Source organism: Henckelia pumila, chromosome 4 (assembly GCF_033568475.1).
Source record: "Henckelia pumila isolate YLH828 chromosome 4, ASM3356847v2, whole genome shotgun sequence".
Lineage (NCBI taxonomy): Eukaryota > Viridiplantae > Streptophyta > Magnoliopsida > Lamiales > Gesneriaceae > Henckelia > Henckelia pumila.
Window position 1 is genome coordinate 187705849 of NC_133123.1, and position 19263 is coordinate 187725111.

Genomic DNA, 19263 nt, shown 5'->3' on the forward strand with positions numbered 1-19263 from the left:
TGCAGAACGGTTTTAAGTTACTTTTAAGAGATGTTTTATTTGTTCCGGATTTGATTAAAAACATTATTTCTGTTTCTATGCTTGATAGAGATGGTTATTCTTGCAATTTTGTGAATGGGATTTGCAATATTTACAAGAATGAATGTTTAATTGGAAATGGACAACTTGAAAACGATCTATACAACTTAAAACTGAAAGACGTTCCAATAAATTATTTTGATAAACCGGCAACAACAAACAAAAGGAAAATCGATAGCCAAAACCCGGCAAACCTTTGGCATGCTAGGCTAGGTCATATTTCCTCAAGGAGGATGAACAAGCTAGTGGGAGAGGGCATGTTTGATATGTCTGATATTAACTTTCTACCTACTTGTGAATCCTGCCTAAAAGGAAAAATGACTAAATCTCCTTTTAAGGGGAAACCTGAGCGTAGTCAAAATCTGTTGGATTTGATCCATACAGATGTTTGTGGTCCATTTAGAGTTGGGACTCAATATGGCCACACCTACTTCATTACCTTTACTGATGATTATTCAAGGTATGGGTATTTATATTTAATGAAATATAAGTCTGAAGCATTTGAAAAGTTCAAAGAATTCAAGGCTGAGGTAGAAAACAAGCTAGGTAAAAGTATTAAAGCACTTCGATCGGATCGAGGTGGAGAATACTTGAGTACCGAGTTTTTGGACTATCTAAAAGAGAATGGGATTCTCTCTCAGTGGACTCCTCCTATGACACCACAGCTTAATGGTGTATCGGAGCGTCGTAATCGAACTTTGTTGGACATGGTTCGGTCCATGATGAGCTTCACTGAGCTTCCACCTTCGTTTTGGGGCTATGCGCTTGAAACGGCGGTATTGTTGTTGAACAACGTCCACACTAAAGCAGTGGACAAAACACCATACGAGTTATGGAATGGCAAAGCACCTAAGTATTCGTACTTGAGGATTTGGGGATGTCCTGCTTACGTGAAGCGGACAGTGAGAGATAAGTTGGATAGTCGATCCAGCTTATGTTATTTTGTAGGGTATCCGAAGAATTCAATCGGATATTATTTCTATTATCCTGCTGAAACAAAGGTGTTTGTTTCAAGGAATGTCACCTTCTTGGAGAAGGAGTTCTTATTGGATAAGAAAGGCGAGATGATGGAACTCGAAGAAATTCGAGAAGAACCCGAAATACAAAATAACGATCCTACACCTCAGGAACCATTGTTGGACACGCCTATACCTAGAAGATCCGAGAGGACTTCTAGACCTCCTATTCGATATGGTCTTCTTCTTGAAGGGGATCAAGATGAACCCGATGTTGGATGTGATCCAAGAAACTTCAAGGAAGCAATTTCTGATGCGGATTCAAATTTATGGCTTGAAGCTATGCAGTCGGAAATAGATTCGATGCATACAAACCAAGTTTGGTCTTTAGTAGATCCTCCCGATGGAATTGTTCCAATAGGGTGTAAATGGATCTACAAGAGAAAGCTTGGGCTTGATGGTAAGGTATTGACCTACAAGGCGCGATTGGTGGCGAAAGGTTATACTCAAAGACAAGGAGTAGACTATGATGAAACTTTTTCACCAGTTGCAATGTTCAAGTCCATAAGAATCCTTATTGCCATAGCTGCATGGTATGACTATGAGATATGGCAAATGGATGTGAAGACTGCTTTTCTTAATGGAGACATTAAGGAAGAGATCTATATGAAGCAGCCTGAGGGGTACACATCCATGGGAAGCGAGCATAAGGTATGCAAGCTTCAGAGATCAATTTATGGTCTAAAACAAACATCAAGAAGTTGGAACCAGAAATTTGATGAAACAATAAAAGATTTTGGTTTCATCAAGAATCCGGAGGAACCATGCGTGTACAAGAAAGTAGTTAAGGATGCTGTGACATTCTTAGTACTTTATGTTGATGACATCTTACTCATTGGGAATGATGTAGGGATGTTGCAGTCAACAAAGATATGGTTATCAGGTAGATTCTCGATGTAGGATTTGGGTGAGGCATCCTATATTCTTGGGATACAGATCTATAGAGATAGATCTAAGAGAATGATAGGACTCACTCAATCAACCTACATCGACACCATATTGAAACGGTTTTCAATGGATGGGTCCAAGAGAGAACATCTACCCATGTGTCATGGAGTTTCTCTATCCAAGTCTATGTGTCCCAAGACGGATGAAGAGATAGAGAAAATGACACATGTACCATATGCGTCAGCCATAGGTAGTATCATGTATGGGATGATATCTACCAGATCGGATGTAGCATTTGCTCTGAGTGTCACGAGCAGATATCAAGCTAATCCCGGTCAAATGCATTGGAAAGCCGTGAAGGACATTCTTAAGTACTTACGAAGGACTAAGAATATGTTCATGGTATATGGAGGAAGAGAACTAAAATTGGAATGCTATACCGACTCTAGCTTCCAAAGTGACGTGGATGACTCGAAGTCAACCTCTGGATTTGTGTTCATGCTCAATGGCGGTGCTGTCTCTTGGAAGAGTTCCAAGCAGGACACCACAGCGGATTCCACCACTGAGGCTGAATACATTGCAGCATCAGCTGCTGCTAAAGAGGCTGTTTGGATGAGGAATTTCGTCCAAGAGTTGGGCGTCATTCCTAAAGTTGTTGGTCCAGTCCCGGTGTACTGTGACAACACGGGTGCCGTTGCTCAGGCAAAGGAACCAAGGTCTCATCAAAGATCCAAACACGTACTGAGAAAATACCACATCATCCGGGAGATTGTGGAAAGAGGAGACATCACTGTCGAAAGAGTGGCCTCTGCAGACAATATCGCTGATCCACTTACTAAGCCCTTGCCAGGACCATTATTTGACAAACATCGCGAAGCAATGGGACTGCGTAGTATGACTAGTTGGCTATAGGGCAAGTGGGAGATTGAAAGAGTGGGTGCCCGGTGAGCCAACTTGTGGCTAAGGGCTTTGATGACTCTTTGTATAAACAATCTTTTGTTTAATATAATTTACACTTTTATTAATGGCAATGACTTTATCTTTCTTCATATTGTTATATTGTGATATACTATTGTTGTTTTGATAAAGACCTTGAATATACTATAGTGTATGTAAGATGTGGTAGAACATGGGGATGTCTATCATGAAACGCATCTTATAGTCACTGTATATTCTAAACTGTTCCTAGTCGATTGAGCCGTCCGATAATAAGGATAAGGATCGCTCGAGTTTGAGACTAGCATTTGCGATGCGGAGTACCACGTTTCATTGGTAAGGAACATAGAGATGTTCGAAGCATGCAAATGGATATTCATATGATGAATGATCGAACTACCCTATCCGGACTTTCCAAGTGGTTATCACTTATCGAGTGGATATAGTCCGCGGTTTTGGTTGTACACCATTAGTCCTTACTACTTGAAACATCATTGAGACTCTATATGCTAGTACTGTGCTTTGACTCGTTTACCGACTCTATTGGGGTCATCAGGTGTCGGGATTGGGTACAGTTACAACACATATAGGAGTCGATGCTTTGTTGTCAAGGATTCACCACATACTTGCGAGTGTGGATATCCTATGCGATCTGAGGAGATATTAGTGTGACGAATCTCTGGCCAGAGTACATGATGTGATTTAAGAAATGGTTTCTTAGTAGCACATGCGATGTCACTATTTGATCTTCAAGATGTATTGCATAGTTATCGAATCTCGAGCGACTCTCGATATACCAATGGTTGTTGATTCAATCGGGATATATGGATGAAGGGACCGTACTGTACGCTAACCAAAATCTATTGGTTCTTGTAGGCACTATCAGTGATACCTAGGGAATCATGGGGCGATGTTGCTAGACGCTCTTACCATGATTCGATGGGCAAGTCGGAAATTGTTGTTCCGAGTCACAAGGAGTTGTGAGCCCATGGCTAGCTGTATCCCTGAACCATTGAGGGTCACACAGTGTAATGGATTTTTAATCCCCGATGAGATAGTTAAATTTAAAGAGTTAAATTTAATGAACGAAGAAGTTGGACTTCTTATTTAAGAGTAGAGGAGTAAGATTTCCTAAAATGACATAGGGATGGCCATTTTTGGAAATCACTGAATTCGGATTCAGAAAAATTTATCTTGACTTTAAAAGGTGCAGAAATGGTTTCTGTCCACATTGGTGAAATCGGTTTATCAATCGGAGTCATGATGAATTTTATATTAATTTCTGAACATGCGGGCTTTGCTTGTCGGGCTTGAACTTATGACTAATGGGCCCTAAGCTGTTAGTGGCCTACATTATAAATAAGTTATTGCAGTACAAAAATTAGATACAACAGGTCATAAAATAATTTTCGAAAACACTAATTTTATTTTATTGTGGCCGCCGCCCCCTCTCCCTCTGCTTGAGAAAAATCCAGCCTGTGATTTTGAATTACAGTCTGGTTTAACGGATCAAATTCGTTAATCTCTTCGTAAAAACTTCTGATAGATTTTCTAGTGCAATCTATCAGAGGGATTGAATATCCGTTCGTGGACCTGATTGAAGAACAGTTCGTCCATCAGTTCCAGGGATATACAACAAGAGCAGAGAAATCTGTTGGTGTCCAAAATCTCGATTCGAGATTAAAGGTAAAAATTTTATAATTGTTATTTAATTTTTACACACACAATTTAATCGTAAGGTTGATACCTATTATGGAATCGTTCCATACAAAAAAAATTTAAACTTCCGCTGCACCGGGAATCAATCCTAATTGATCTGATCGCCGCGTTCTCCAACATGCAACACGAGGACTTCCCAGGGGGTCACCCATCCTAGTACTGCTCTTGCCCAAGCATGCATAACTTCAGAGTTCTGATGGGATCCGGTGCCTTAGTGCTGGTATGATCGCACCCAATAGTGAATGAATTTTTATTGTTTTGTCTCTCGAATTGCGGATCGGAGGAACAGGAGCTTCAGTTTCAAACGGACATAACTTTCGATCGGCTAAGAGTTACGGGAGCTTCAGCCTGTTCACACGAAGCTCCTCTCGATACCTACAGCAAGTATCTCGGTCTAAGAGACGGAGACGCTCAAATTAAAACTCGAAGATGGTCTTTCGGGGCATTTTTCCCGTAGGATGCGCTGGGACCCACTGAAGCATCCTGCGTCACCCAGATCGCACGTTCACGTCGTGTGATTAAGTCTATTGCATCTTTTCTATCCGCGGATTGGACTGAAAGAGTCGGAAATAGGACGGCGAGGAATCGGAAAAACAAGAAGTACGAGTAAAAAAAAAAGAAATTAATGAAAAAAGGGTGCAACACGAGGACTTCCCAGGGGGTCACCCATCCTAGTACTGCTCTCGCCCAAGCACGCTTAACTTCGGAGTTCTAATGGGATCCGGTGCATTAGTGCTGGTATAATCGCACCAAATAGTGAATGAATTTTTATTGTTTTGTCTCTCGAATTGCAGATCGGAGGAACAGGAGCTGCAGTTTCAAACAGACATAACTTTCGATCGGCTAAGAGTTACGGGAGCTTCATCCTGTTCACACGAAGCTCCTCTCGATACCTACACCAAGTATCTCGGTCTAAGAGACGGAGACGCTCAAATTACAACCCGAATATGGTCTTTCGGGGCGTTTTTCCCGTATGGCGCGCTGGGACTCACTGAAGCGGCCTGCGTCACCCAGATCGCACGTTCACGTCGTGTGATTAAGTCTATTGCATCTTTTCTATCCGCGGATTGGACTGAAAGAGTCGGTAATAGGACGGCGAGGAATCGAAAAAACAAGAAGTACGAGTAAGAAAAAAAGAAATTAATGAAAAAGGGGTGCAACACGAGGACTTCCCAGGGGGTCACCCATCCTAGTACTGCTCTCGCCCAAGCACGCTTAACTTCGGAGTTCTGATGGGATCCGGTGCATTAGTGCTGGTATGATCGCACCAAATAGGGAATGAATTCTTTATTTTTTTGTCTCTCGAATTGCGGATCGGAGGAACAGGAGCTGCAGTTTCAAACGGAAATAACTTTCGATCGGCTAAGAGTTACGGGAGCTTCAGCCTGTTCACACGAAGCTCCTCTTTATACCTACAGCAAGTATCTCGGTCTAAGAGACGGAGACGCTCAAATTACAACCCGGAGATGGTCTTTCGGGGCGTTTTTCCCGTAGGGCGCGCTGGGACCCACTGAAGCGGCCTGCGTCACCTAGATCGCACGTTCACGTCATGTGATTAAGTCTATTGCATCTTTTCTATCCGCGGATTGGACTGAAAGAGTCGGTAATAGGACGGCGGGGAATCCGAAAAATAAGAAGTACGAGTAAGAAAAAAAGAAATTAATGAAAAAGGAGTGCAACACGAGGACTTCCCAGGGGGTCACCCATCCTAGTACTGCTCTCGCCTGAGCACGCTTAACTTCGGAGTTCTGATGGGATCCGGTGCATTAGTACTGGTATGATCGCACCCAACAGTGAATGAATTCTTTAATTTTTTGTCTCTCGAATTGCGGATCGGAGGAACAGGAGCTGCAGTTTCAAACGGACATAACTTTCGATCTGCTGAGAGTTAGGGGAGCTTCAGCCTGCTCACGCGAAGCTCTTCTCGATACATACAGCGCGTATCTCAGTCTAAGAGACGGAGAAGCTCAAATTCAAACCCAAAGATGGTCTTTGGGGGAATTTTTCTCGTAGGACGTGCTGGGACCCACCGAAGTGGCCCGCGTCACCTAGATCGCACGTTCACGTCGTGTGATTTAGTCTATTGCATCTTTTCTATCCGTGGATTGGACTGAAAGAGTCGAAAATAGGACGGAGAGGAATCGGAAGAACAAGATGTACGAGTAAGAAAAAAAGAAACTAATTAAAAAAGGGGTGCGACACGAGGACTTCCTAGGGGGTCACCCATCCTAGTACTGCTCTTGCCCAAGCACGCATAACTTCGGAGTTCTGATGGGATCCGGTGCATTAGTGCTGGTATGATCGCACCCAATAGTGAATGAATTCTTTATTTTTTTGTCTCTCGAATTGCGGATCGGAGGAACAGGAGCTGCAGTTTCAAACGGACATAACTTTCGATCGGCTGAGAGTTACTGGAGCTTCAGCCTGCTCACGCAAAGCTCCACTCGATACCTATAGTGCGTATCTAGGTTAAAGAGACGGAGACGCTCAAATTCCAAAATGGAGATGGTCTTTCGGGGCATTTTTCCCGTATGTCGCGCTGGGACCCACCGAAGCGGCCCGCGTCACCCAGATCGCACGTTCACATCGTATGATTCAGTCTATTGCATCTTTTCTATCCGCGGATTGGACTGAAAGAGTCGGAAATAGGACGGAGAGGAATCGGAAGAATTAGAAGTACGAGTAAGAAAAAAAGAAATTAATGAAATAGGGGTGCAACACAAGGACTTCACAGGGGGTCACCCATCCTAGTGCTGCTCTCGCCCAAGCACGCTTAACTTCGGAGTTCTGATGGGATCCGGTGCATTAGTGCTGGTGTGATCGCACCCAACAATGAATGAATTCTTTATTTTTTTGTCTCTCGAATTGCGGATCGGAGGATCCGGAGCTGCAGTTTCAAACGGACATAACTTTCGATCGGCTAAGAGTTACGGGAGCTTCAGCCTGTTCACACGAAGCTCCTCTTTATACCTACAGCAAGAATCTCGGTCTATGAGACGGAGACGCTCAAATTACAACCCGGAGATGGTCTTTTGGGGCATTTTACCCGTAGGGCATGCTGGGACTCACTGAAGCGGACTGCGTCACCCAGATCGCACGTTCACGTCGTGTGATTAAGTCTATTGCATCTTTTCTATCCGCGGATTGGACTGAAAGAGTCGGTAATAAGACGGCGGGGAATCGGAAATATAAGAAGTACGAGTAAGAAAAAAAAGAATTAATGAAAAAGGGGTGCAACACGAGGACTTCCCAGGGGGTCACCCATCCTAGTACTGCTCTCCCCCAAGCACGCTTAACTTCGGAGTTCTGATGGGATCCGGTGCTTTAGTGCTGGTATTATCGCACCCAACAGTGAATGAATTCTTTATTTTTTTGTCTCTCGAATTGCGGATCGGAGGAACAGGAGCTGCAGTTTCAAACGGACATAACTTTCGATCGGCTAAAAGTTACGGGAGCTTCAGCCTGTTCACACGAAGCTCCTCTTGATACCTACAACAAGTATCTCGGTCTATGAGATGGAGACGCTCAAATTACAACCCGGAGATGGTCTTTCGGGGCGTTTTTCCCGTAGGGCGCGCTGGGACCCACTGAAGCGGCCTGCATCACCCAGATCGTACGTTCACGTCGTGTGCTTAAGTCTATTGCATCTTTTCTATCCGCGGATTGGACTGAAAGAGTCGGAAATAGGACGGCGAGGAATCGGAAAAACAAGAAGTACGAGTAAAAAAAAAAGAAATTAATGAAAAAGGGGTGCAACACGAGGAGTTCCCAGGGGGTCACCCATCCTAGTACTGCTCTCGCCCAAGCACGCTTAACTTCGGAGTTCTAATGGGATCCGGTGCATTAGTGCTGGTATAATCGCACCAAATAGTGAATGAATTTTTATTGTTTTGTCTCTCGAATTGCAGATCGGAGGAACAGGAGCTGCAGTTTCAAACGGACATAACTTTCGATCGGCTAAGAGTTACGGGAGCTTCAGCCTGTTCACACGAAGCTCCTCTCGATACCTACACCAATTATCTCGGTCTAAGAGACGGAGACGCTCAAATTACAACCCGGATATGGTCTTTCGGGGCGTTTTTCCCGTATGGCGCGCTGGGACTCACTGAAGCGGCCTGCGTCACCCAGATCGCACGTTCACGTCGTGTGATTAAGTCTATTGCATCTTTTCTATCCGTGGATTGGACTGAAAGAGTTGGTAATAGGACGGCGAGGAATCGAAAAAACAAGAAGTACGAGTAAGAAAAAAAGAAATTAATGAAAAAGGGGTGCAACACGAGGACTTCCCAGGGGGTCACCCATCCTAGTACTGCTCTCACCCAAGCACGCTTAACTTCGGAGTTCTGATGGGATCCGGTGCATTAGTGCTGGTATGATCGCACCAAACAGTGAATGAATTCTTTATTTTTTGTCTCTCGAATTGCGGATCGGAGGAACAGGAGCTGCAGTTTCAAACGGAAATAACTTTCGATCGGCTAAGAGTTACGGGAGCTTCAGCCTGTTCACACGAAGCTCCTCTTTATACCTACAGCAAGTATCTCGGTCTAAGATACGGAGACGCTCAAATTACAACCCGGAGATGGTCTTTTGCGGCGTTTTTCCCGTAGGGCGCGCTGGGACCCACTGAAGCGGCCTGCGTCACCCAGATCGCACATTCACGTCATGTGATTAAGTCTATTGCATCTTTTCTATCCGCGGATTGAAAGAGTGGGTGCCCAGTGAGCCAACTTGTGGCTATGGGCTTTGATGACTCTTTGTAAAAAACAATCTTTTGTTTAATATAATTTACACTTTTATTAATGGCAATGACTTTATCTTTCTTCATATTGTTATATTGTGATATACTATTGTTGTTTTGATAAAGACCTTGAATATACTATAGTGTATGTAAGATGTGGTAGAACATGGGGATGTCTATCATGAAATACATCTTATAGTCACTGTATATTCTAAACTGTTCCTAGTCGATTGAGCCGTTCGATAATAAGGATAAGGATCGCTCGAGTTTGAGACTAGCATTTGCGATGCGGAGTACCACGTTTCATTTGTAGGGAACATGGAGATGTTCGAAGCATGCAAATGGATATTCATAGGATGAATAATCGAACTACCCTATCCGGACTTTCCAAGTGGTTATCACTTATCGAGTGGATAAAGTCCGCGGTTTTGGTTGTACACCATTAGTCCTTACTACTTGAAACATCATGGAGACTCTATATGCTAGTATTGTGCTTTGACTCGTTTACCGACTCTATGGGGGTCATCAGGTGTCGGGATTGGGTACAGTTACAACACATATAGGAGTCGATGCATTGTTGTCAAGGATTCACCACATACTTGCGAGTGTGGATATCCTATGCGATCTGAGGAGATATTAGTGTGACGAATCTCTGGCCAGAGTACTTGATGTGATTTAAGAAATGGTTTCTTAGTAGCACATGCGATGTCACTAATTTGATCTTCAAGATGTATTGCATAGTTATCGAATCTTGAGCGACTCTCGATATACCAATGGTTGTTGATTCGATCGGGATATTTGGATGAAGGGACCGTACTGTACACTAACCAAAATCTACTAGTTCTTGTAGGCACTATCAGTGATACCTAGGGAATCATGGGGCGATGTTGCTAGGCGCTTTACCATGATTCGTTGGGCAAGTCGGAAATCGTTGTTCCGAGTCACAAGGAGTTGTGAGCCCACGGCTAGCTGTATCCCTGAACCATTGAGGGTCACACAGTGTAATGGAGTTTTAATCCCCGTTGAGATAGTTAAATTTAAAGAGTTAAATTTAATGAATTAAGGAGTTGGACTTCTTAAATAAGAGTAAGGGAGTAGGATTTCCTAAAATGACATAGGGATGTACATTTTTGGAAACCACTGAATTCGGATTCAGGAAAATTTATCTTGACTTTAAAATGTGCAGAAATGGTTTCTGTGCACATTGGTAAAATCGGTTTATCAATCGGAGTCACGATGAATTTTATATTAATTTCTGAACATGCGGGCTTTGCTTGTCGGGCCTCGACTTATGACTAATGGGCCCTAAGGTGTTAGTGGCCTGCATTATAAATAAGTTATTGCAGTACAGAAATTACACACAACTGGTCATAATTGAGACAGGATTTTTCGAAAAACCCTAGCCTCCCCTCTCAATTCGGCCGCCCCCCTCCCTTCTCTGCGTGAGAAATTCCGGTCTGTGATTTTGAATTGCAGTCTGGAATAGCGAATCAAATTCGTTTATTCTCTTCGTAGAAAACTTCTGATAGATTTTCTAGTGCAATCTATCAGAGGGATTAAACCTCTATTCGTGGACCTGATTGAAGAAGTTCATCAGTTCCTGGGAGAGACAACAAGAGCAGAGAAATCTGTTGGAGTCCAATAATCTCGCTTCGAGATTGAAGGTAAAATTTAATAATAGTTATTTAATTTTACACACACTTATAATTTAATCGTTGAACGGTTGATACCCACAATATGGAATTGTTCCATAATAAAATTTTTAAACTTCCGCTGCACCGGGTATCAATCGTGATTGATCTGAACGCCAGTTTTCCAACAGTGGTATCAGAGCCAGGTTTCTCAGATCAAACGATTAAATTAATCGATTGTACAAAAATTTTTGAGTCTCGGTTTTTGAAACAAAATAAATATTTTTAAATAAAAAATAAAAAAAATTTTCGGGGCAAAACCCGGGCAGCGATTGGATCGCTGCCCGGTGGGGCAGCAATTGTTGCTGCCCCGGGCGGCGCACGGCGCCGCCCAAAGGGGGCGCACGGCGCCGCCCACGGCGGCGCACGGTGTCGCCCAGGGGCGGCGCTCAGCGCTGCCAGGGCAGCGCTCGGCGCTGCCCAGGGCGGCGCACGGCTCCGCCCATGGGCGACGCTCGGCACCGCCCAGGGCGGCGCACGGCGCCGCCAGGGCAGCAACTGTTGCTGCCCTAAAGGGGTAGCCGGGCTGCCCCGGTCCGCGCCCATGGGTGCGGGCCGGCCCGGGAGTGTCCCGGGCGGCCCGCGGGAAAAATTAAATTTTTATTTAAAATTAATTTTAATGTGTTAAAATTTTATTTTTGGTCCGGTCAAAAATTGTTTTTGATTGGTTCACGAGATTTCGGATCGAATTGTTTGAGTCCGTAAACTTTAAAATTGATTTTTGGATAAATTTGAATTTTTGGAAAATTTTAATATTTTATCCTTAAATTGAATTTTGAAATCAATTATTTTTGGTACAATTGATGATAAGATTTGATCTTATAAATATATTGAGTAAAATATGATTTTATCCATAAAATTGGATTTTGTAGATAAAATATGATTTTATTTGATAAAGAGATAAAATATGATTTTATATGTAAAATGAGATTTTATATATAAAATATGATTTTATCCTGTTTAAATTTGAATTGCCACTGCATGTTATCCAATAAATTAATTTTGAATTAAATGTTATTGGATAAGGATGATCGATTGCCATGACCAATTTTGTAGGTGTATGTTAGGAATTTACATTTGTTTTTATTGTTGTTGGTTTTATTAATGGGCCTGGTTTATGGCCCAGTATGAATGTCATATGTAATAAAAGTGGGCTTGGTTTATGGCCCGTTCCCACCCCCTAAAAATGTATCCCCTACTTGTCATTGTTATTTATTGTAAATACATTAGATTTAGTGGGAGATCAAGATTTGAAGATGGTGGGCCCAGCAGACAATAAAGACAGAAAAAATGTAAATTGGAAGCACATGTAATAGGATTGCATTGCATACTGCATATTACCTAGGATTGGACTAAGACTCGTGATTGGCAACCACGGGTCAATTAGAAATGGAATCGATCATCCTATATAATATATGATATTATGATTGTATGCATGTTTTAGACATAATTGCGTGAATCCGGCAAGCATGCAATAATTTAAAAATGATGAGACAAATTTTCATAATTAAAAATCCCTCATTTTAAATATGATTTAAAATTGATATCAAGATAAATAAAGGAAATTTAAATTTGTTTAAATATTCCTACCTTCCATCAACGGTCAATGTATGAGATGCTACCCGCGGATACGGTCCGGCTCATATTATTGGGGGGGCCCGTTCGTTGGAAAGCTGTACATTGGATCGACAAATGTTGTAAGTTGGGTGGAACTCCCATGGGATCGGCTCATATTATTGGGGGATCCACATGGCGACCGTCCATCACAACTTAATATTGATGGGTCATCTTGACATGTCACTTTAAACGGCGTCATATTATTGGGCCCTTATTGGACATGAGGTAAAAACATGGGGGTTGCTTTGGAAGCAATTGGGCTTTACCTTTTGAGAATTATGGTTGGCTGATATTATTCGGGACCATAAGTTTGTCAATTGGACTCCATGTTATCACTAAGGAAAAAGTTTTCCGTTTTCACTAGAGGGTAGTGAAATCGTTAAAATAGTGGGAGTGAGATTCATAAAATTAAATTCGCCTATTTTATGTCTTAGTAAATTGCTTAAACAATCATTGATATATGTCTGTTTTTCTTTTCAGTATTTCATACGATGAATTCGTGTAATCCTTTATTCTCGATCCTCGAACAAAACAAGTTAACTGGCGCAAACTATACGGAATGGTTCCGGAAGTTGAAGATTGTCTTGACTTCGGAGAAGATGCTCTACGTGTTAGAGAAATCACCTCCGAAGGAAGCACCAGCTGACGTAAGTCCGGAGGAATTGGCCAAACTTGATGCATGGTGGGACCATGACATCAAGACCAAATGCTATATGCAAGCCTCGATGTCTGATGAACTCCAGAGGCGATTTGAGGACACCGTGAATGCTGCTGACATTCACGCTCAACTCAAGGAACTTTTTGGGGCTCAATCGAGGGCTGAAAGGTTCGCTACTGTTAAGGAGCTGATGACGTGTCGCATGCGAGGGACTTCGGTCCGTGATCATGGGGTACGAGTGATTTGGCTCATACAAAAGTTAGCGACCCTTGATTTGGTGTTGGAGCATGAACTCAACGTGGATTTACTGCTTCTGTCTCTTCCTTCTTCGTTTGACGGATTTGTGGTAAATTTTAATATGAACAAGATAGAGGCCACCCTTGAAGAGATGGTCAATATGCTTGTGACATATGAATCCACACTTAAGAAGGATAAGCCAGCTTTCTTGGTGGGCTCCTCATCTTCTGCTAAGAAGGGGCCAAGTATGAAGGGCAAGAAACGTTCTGCCCCACCCAAGAAAGTCGAGCCCGAGAAGAAGCACAAGACAAAGGCTTCAAAAAGGGAAAAATCCAAGGATGTTTGCCATTACTGCAAGAAGCTGGGTCATTGGAAGCGCAACTGCAAGGAATATCTAGAGCAGTTGGGAACTGCAAAGGGTATGTTCTATATTGAAATAAACATTTCACTTAATACTACTTCTTGGGTATTGGATACCGGATGTGGATCTCACATTTGCAATGATTTGCAGGTGATGACAAGAAGTCGCAGGCTTAGAATGGGTGAGACCCAGCTGAGGCTCGGGAATGGTTCCAGAGTTGAAGCTACGGCCATTGGAGATGTTTGTTTAACTTTGCAGAATGGTTTTAAGTTATTATTAAGAGATGTTTTATTTGTTCCGGATTTAATTAAAAACATTATTTCTGTTTCTATGCTAGATAGAGATGGTTATTCTTGCAATTTTGTGAATGGAATTTGCAATATTTACAAGAATGAATGTTTGATTGGAAATGGACAACTTGAAAACGATCTATACAACTTAAAACTAAAAGACGTTCCAATAAATTATATTGATAAACCGGCGACAACAAACAAAAAGAAAATCGATAGTCAAAACCCGGCAAACCTTTGGCACGCTAGACTAGGTCATATTTCCTCAAGGAGGATGAACAAGCTAGTGGGAGAGGGCATGTTTGATATGTCTGATATTAACTCTCTACCTACTTGTGAATCCTGCTTAAAAGGGAAAATGACTAAATCTCCTTTTAAGGGGAAACCTGAGCGTAGTCAAAATCTGTTGGATTTGATCCATACAGATGTTTGTGGTCCATTTAGAGTTGGGACTCAACATGGCCACACCTACTTCATTACCCTTACTGATGATTATTCAAGGTATGGGTATTTATATTTAATGAAATATAAGTCTGAAGCATTTGAAAAGTTCAAAGAATTCAAGGCTGAAGTAGAAAACAAACTAGGTAAAAGTATTAAAGCACTTCGATCGGATCGAGGTGGAGAATACTTGAGTACCGAGTTTTTGGACTATCTGAAAGAGAATGAGATTCTCTCTCAGTGGACTCTTCCTATGACACCACAGCTGAATGGTGTATCGGAGCATCGTAATCGAACTTTGTTGGACATGGTTCGATCCATGATGAGCTTCACTGAGCTTCCACCTTCGTTTTGGGGCTATGCGCTTGAAACGGCGGTATTGTTGTTGAACAACGTCCACACTAAAGCAGTGGACAAAACACCATACGAGTTATGGAATGGCAAAGCTCCTAAGTATTCGTACTTGAGGATTTGGGGATGTCCTGCTTACGTGAAGCGGACAGTGGGAGATAAGTTGGATAGTCGATCCAGCTTATGTTATTTTGTAGGGTATCCGAAGAATTCAATCGGATATTATTTCTATTATCCTGCTGAAACAAAGGTGTTTGTTTCTAGGAATGCCACCTTCTTGGAGAAGGAGTTCTTATTGGATAAGAAAGGCGAGATGATGGAACTCGAAGAAGTTCGAGAAGAACCCGAAATACAAAATAACGATCCTACACCTCAGGAACCATTACTGGACACGCCTGAACCTAGAAGATCCGAGAGGACTTCTAGACCTCCTGTTCGATATGGTCTTCTTCTTGAAGGGGATCAAGATGAACCCGACATTGGATGTGATCCAAGAAACTTCAAGGAAGCAATTTCTGATGCGGATTCAAATTTATGGCTTGAAGCTATGCAGTCTGAATTGGATTCAATGCATACAAACCAAGTTTGGTCTTTAGTAGATCCTCCTGATGGAATTGTTCCAATAGGGTGTAAATGGATCTACAAGAGAAAGCTTGGGCCTGATGGTAAGGTATTGACCTACAAGGCGCGATTGGTGGCGAAAGGTTACACTCAAAGACAAGGAGTTGACTATGATGAAACCTTTTCGCCAGTTGCAATGTTCAAGTCCATAAGAATCCTTATTGCCATAGCTGCATGGTATGACTATGAGATATGGCAAATGGATGTGAAGACTGCTTTTCTTAATGGAGACATTAAGGAAGAAATCTATATGAGGCAGCATGAGGGGTTCACATCCATGGGAAGCGAGCATAAGGTATGCAAGCTTCAGAGATCAATTTATGGTCTAAAACAAGCATCAAGAAGTTGGAACCAGAAATTTGATGAAACAATAAAAGATTTTGGTTTCATCAAGAACCCGGAGGAACCATGCGTGTACAAGAAAGTAGTTAAGGATGCTGTGACATTCTTAGTACTTTATGTTGATGACATCCTACTAATTGGGAATGATGTAGGGATGTTGCAGTCAACAAAGATATGGTTATCAGGTAGATTCTCGATGAAGGATTTGGGTGAGGCATCCTACATTCTTGGGATACAGATCTATAGAGATAGATCTAAGAGAATGATAGGACTCACTCAATCAACCTACATCGACACCATATTGAAACGGTTTTCAATGGATGGGTCCAAGAGAGGACATCTACCCATGTGTCATGGAGTTTCTTTATCCAAGTCTATGTGTCCCAAGACTGATGCAGAGATAGAGATTATGACACATGTACCATATGCGTCAGCTATAGGTAGTATCATGTATGGGATGATATCTACCAGACCGGATGTAGCATTTGCTCTGAGTGTCACGAGCAGATATCAGGCTAATCCTGGTCAAATGCATTGGAAAGCCGTGAAGGACATTCTTAAGTACTTACGAAGGACTAAGAATATGTTCATGGTATATGGAGGACGAGATCTGAAATTGGAAGCCTATACCGACTCTAGCTTCCAAAGTGACGTGGATGACTCGAAGTCAACCTCTGGAATTGTGTTCATGCTCCATGGCGGTGCTGTCTCTTGGAAGAGTTCCAAGCAGGACACCACAGCGGATTCCACCACTGAGGCTGAATACATTGCAGCATCAGCTGCTGCTAAAGAGGCCGTTTGGATGAGGAAGCTCGTCCAAGAGTTGGGCGTCATTCCTGAATTTGTTGGTCCAGTCCCGGTGTACTGTGACAACACGGGTGCCGTTGCTCAAGCAAAGGAACCAAGGTCTCATCAAAGATCCAAACACGTACTGAGGAAATACCACATCATCCGGGAGATTGTGGAAAGAGGAGACATCACTGTCGAACGAGTGGCCTCTGCAGACAATATCGCTGATCCTCTTACTAAGCCCTTGCCAGGACCATTGTTTGACAAACATCGCGAAGCAATGGGTCTACGTAGTATGACTAGTTGGCTATAGGGCAAGTGGGAGATTGAAAGAGTGGGTGCCCAGTGAGCCAACTTGTGGCTATGGGCTTTGATGACTCTTTGTAAAAAACAATCTTTTGTTTAATATAATTTACACTTTTATTAATGGCAATGACTTTATCTTTCTTCATATTGTTATATTGTGATATACTATTGTTGTTTTGATAAAGACCTTGAATATACTATAGTGTATGTAAGATATGGTAGAACATGGGGATGTCTATCATGAAATACATCTTATAGTCACTGTATATTCTAAACTGTTCCTAGTCGATTGAGCCGTTCGATAATAAGGATAAGGATCGCTCGAGTTTGAGACTAGCATTTGCGATGCGGAGTACCACGTTTCATTGGTAGGGAACATGGAGATGTTCGAAGCATGCAAATGGATATTCATAGGATGAATAATCGAACTACCCTATCCGGACTTTCCAAGTGGTTATCACTTATCGAGTGGATAAAGTCCGCGGTTTTGGTTGTACACCATTAGTCATTACTACTTGAAACATCATGAAGACTCTATATGCTAGTACTGTGCTTTGACTCGTTTACCGACTCTATGGGGGTCATCAGGTGTCGGGATTGGGTACAGTTACAACACATATAGGAGTCGATGCATTATTGTCAAGGATTCACCACATACTTGCGAGTGTGGATATCCTATGCGATCTGAGGAGATATTAGTGTGACGAATCTCTGGCCAGAGTACTTGATGTGATTTAAGAAATGGTTTCTTAGTAGCACATGCGATGTCACTAATTTGATATTCAAGATGTATTGCATAGTTATCGAATCTTGAGCGACTCTCGATATACCAATGGTTGTTGATTCGATCGGGATATTTGGATGAAGGGACCATACTGTACGCTAACCAAAATCTACTGGTTCTTGTAGGCACTATCAGTGATACCTAGTGAATCATGGGGCGATGTTGCTAGGCGCTTTACCATGATTCGTTGGGCAAGTCGGAAATCGTTGTTCCGAGTCACAAGGAGTTGTGAGCCCACGGCTAGCTGTATCCCTGAACCATTGAGGGTCACACAGTGTAATGGAGTTTTAATCCCCGTTGAGATAGTTAAATTTAAAGAGTTAAATTTAATGAATTAAGGAGTTGGAATTCTTAAATAAGAGTAAGGGAGTAGGATTTCCTAAAATGACATAGGGATGTACATTTTTGGAAACCACTGAATTCGGATTCAGGAAAATTTATCTTGACTTTAAAATGTGCAGAAATGGTTTCTGTGCACATTGGTAAAATCGGTTTATCAATCGGAGTCACGATGAATTTTATATTAATTTCTGAACATGCGGGCTTTGCTTGTCGGGCCTCGACTTATGACTAATGGGCCCTAAGGTGTTAGTGGCCTGCATTATAAATAAGTTATTGCAGTACAGAAATTACACACAACTGGTCATAATTGAGACAGGATTTTTCGAAAAACCCTAGCCTCCCCTCTCAATTCGGCCGCCCCCCTCCCTTCTCTGCGTGAGAAATTCCGGTCTGTGATTTTGAATTGCAGTCTGGAATAGCGAATCAAATTCGTTTATTCTCTTCGTAGAAAACTTCTGATAGATTTTCTAGTGCAATCTATCAGAGGGATTAAACCTCTATTCGTGGACCTGATTGAAGAAGTTCATCAGTTCCTGGGAGAGACAACAAGAGCAGAGAAATCTGTTGGAGTCCAATAATCTCGCTTCGAGATTGAAGGTAAAATTTAATAATAGTTATTTAATTTTACACACACTTATAATTTAATCGTTGAACGGTTGATACCCACAATATGGAATTGTTCCATAATAAAATTTTTAAACTTCCGCTGCACCGGGTATCAATCGTGATTGATCTGAACGCCAGTTTTCCAACACGGATTGGACTGAAAGAGTCGGTAATAGGACGGCGGGGAATCCGAAAAATAAGAAGTACGAGTAAGAAAAAAAGAAATTAATAAAAAAGAAGTGCAACACGAGGACTTCCCAGGGGGTCACCCATCCTAGTACTGCTCTCGCCCAAGCACGCTTAACTTCGGAGTTCTGATGGGATCCGGTGCATTAGTACTGGTATGATCGCACCCAAAAGTGAATGAATTCTTTAATTTTTTGTCTCTCGAATTGCGGATCGGAGGAACAGGAGCTGCAGTTTCAAACGGACATAACTTTCGATCTGCTGAG

General features: G+C 42.3%; 10 non-coding genes across 10 annotated transcripts; all 10 read right to left on the minus strand.

The window, feature by feature from the left end:
- Window positions 1-4752: 4752 nt before the first annotated feature.
- Window positions 4753-4871, minus strand: LOC140869100 (5S ribosomal RNA). The gene has a single exon (XR_012146490.1). It is a non-coding gene; the product is annotated as a 5S ribosomal RNA (ribosomal RNA).
- Window positions 4872-5270: 399 nt separating this feature from the next.
- Window positions 5271-5389, minus strand: LOC140868470 (5S ribosomal RNA). Its single transcript, XR_012145886.1, has one exon. It is a non-coding gene; the product is annotated as a 5S ribosomal RNA (ribosomal RNA).
- Window positions 5390-5788: 399 nt separating this feature from the next.
- Window positions 5789-5907, minus strand: LOC140869648 (5S ribosomal RNA). The gene has a single exon (XR_012146796.1). It is a non-coding gene; the product is annotated as a 5S ribosomal RNA (ribosomal RNA).
- Window positions 5908-6307: 400 nt separating this feature from the next.
- LOC140869607 (5S ribosomal RNA) lies at window positions 6308-6426 on the minus strand. The gene has a single exon (XR_012146792.1). It is a non-coding gene; the product is annotated as a 5S ribosomal RNA (ribosomal RNA).
- A 401-nt stretch (window positions 6427-6827) lies between these two features.
- Window positions 6828-6946, minus strand: LOC140870371 (5S ribosomal RNA). Its single transcript, XR_012147335.1, has one exon. It is a non-coding gene; the product is annotated as a 5S ribosomal RNA (ribosomal RNA).
- A 400-nt stretch (window positions 6947-7346) lies between these two features.
- LOC140867902 (5S ribosomal RNA) lies at window positions 7347-7465 on the minus strand. Its single transcript, XR_012145342.1, has one exon. It is a non-coding gene; the product is annotated as a 5S ribosomal RNA (ribosomal RNA).
- A 400-nt stretch (window positions 7466-7865) lies between these two features.
- Window positions 7866-7984, minus strand: LOC140869630 (5S ribosomal RNA). The gene has a single exon (XR_012146794.1). It is a non-coding gene; the product is annotated as a 5S ribosomal RNA (ribosomal RNA).
- A 400-nt stretch (window positions 7985-8384) lies between these two features.
- Window positions 8385-8503, minus strand: LOC140868587 (5S ribosomal RNA). The gene has a single exon (XR_012145997.1). It is a non-coding gene; the product is annotated as a 5S ribosomal RNA (ribosomal RNA).
- A 399-nt stretch (window positions 8504-8902) lies between these two features.
- Window positions 8903-9021, minus strand: LOC140868481 (5S ribosomal RNA). The gene has a single exon (XR_012145897.1). It is a non-coding gene; the product is annotated as a 5S ribosomal RNA (ribosomal RNA).
- Window positions 9022-19047: 10026 nt separating this feature from the next.
- LOC140867981 (5S ribosomal RNA) lies at window positions 19048-19166 on the minus strand. The gene has a single exon (XR_012145418.1). It is a non-coding gene; the product is annotated as a 5S ribosomal RNA (ribosomal RNA).
- Window positions 19167-19263: the final 97 nt, after the last annotated feature.